Source organism: Bombus vosnesenskii, unplaced genomic scaffold (assembly GCF_011952255.1).
Source record: "Bombus vosnesenskii isolate JDL3184/JDL3185 unplaced genomic scaffold, Bvos_JDL3184-5_v1.1 scf7180000015933, whole genome shotgun sequence".
In the NCBI taxonomy this organism is placed as follows: domain Eukaryota; kingdom Metazoa; phylum Arthropoda; class Insecta; order Hymenoptera; family Apidae; genus Bombus; species Bombus vosnesenskii.
The window spans coordinates 2841-4471 of NW_022884213.1; positions in this window are offsets into that span (position 1 = coordinate 2841).

Sequence of the window (1631 nt, forward strand, 5' to 3'; positions counted from 1 at the left end):
TAACGAAAAACAAACCCTCTCGCAGAAATGTTATTCAATATCGCATTTATAACTTTCATAGACATCCTCCTCTCATTGCTATCATTGTAAACAGATTGAAACTTCGTTTGCAAACACTCGCGATTGAAAAAAAAAGAAGAATTAATGTTAAACAATTTTATCTTGTGTTCCATTTATAATTTTCATAATTGTCTTCCCGACGTTGTATCATTTTAAATGGCCTTTTTCTATCCATCTATGTTGCAGCGAGATCAACGGTCCTAATTACTAAATTGCACGATGTGTTCATACAAATTCACTTTTTATGAACGCGATGAAACGAAATGAAACCTAAGTAGAGATTTGTTTTCTCATCAAATATAACGAGTTTTATACTTTGGATAGATTGCCTCGTTGTGAGAAGGTCTTAATCGTTTATAATTGCGATTAAGTAATTGCAATAAGTCATATTTTTAAGAAACGTTCTCACATGCTGTCACACACTCTAATTAGAAAAGGATCATGAAACATTCGGTTTATGATATTATTTGTTTGTAAATCTTCCTGCTTCCGGAAACTTTTTTAAATATGAAAATATTTATATACAAAATTAAATATTTTTTTTCAATATCAACACTTCTTGCGTTTATGTTGTCCTAGTCAGAATTATATTATTTCGTGTATCCTGTTGCTTTTTATATGATAGTCCTCCCGTTGGTCACGGATTCGTTATCAAGCCTGAGGCCCTCGTCACTAGTGTCACTATCGACAATAAAGGTACCCCACCCGCGACCGGACGATGGAGAACTCCAACACGGAATCAAATCTCACGCGAGCCCTGCCCGGGAGGGCGCCTCGAGCTCGGACTCGGAATGTGACTCGAGCTCGGATTCGGATTCAGACTCGACATCAGAAGTGGCATCCGAACATATGTTGTCGGCACGGGATCGTAAGAGTATCGTGCGCGCACTAAAGCGGTCGCTAGGGAAGAAGAAGTAGAAGAAGAAGAAGAAAGGACACCGGGCAACCTGGGTATCGCTACCGCGCTTCAACCCCGAAGCCGCGGACGCAGATCCAGCCGCCTGGTGCACAGCCGTCGGCCTGCTCATGAGGGACCACCCCCTGGAAAACAGCGCACTGTATTCTGCCCTAAACCGTGCCCTAGAGGGTCCGGCAGCGTATTGGCTTACGCAGATAATGAACGGCGACGAGCTCACCTGGCCAGATTTTAAGGAACAATTCGCCGCGCACTTCGGTGGCCAAGAAGTAGCAGCCGCGCCGCTAATCAAGGTAGCCGAGGAACTACCGCGGGACGGCGAAACACCAGGAGCGTACGGAAATCGTATCATCACCCTCCTGGGGTCGAAGTGGCGAAATTCAACCAGGGAAGAGGTACTCGCCGCCACCGCCCTCCATCTGCTGGGCTCGCGCGATGGACGTTTTAAACGACTAGCGCTCACGAGTGACATCACGTCGGTGAAACAATTCCAAAGAGAAATGAAGCCCTTCCTATACACGGAGTGGCCAACGCCCCCGCCGGGGAGGTCATTAGCGAGCTCCGGAAACAAACGAGGCAGGTCACCCGCCCCCTGGACCAGGTGTGGCCACTGCGGTATTTACGGACATCCGACATTCGAATGCCGCAAGAGGGC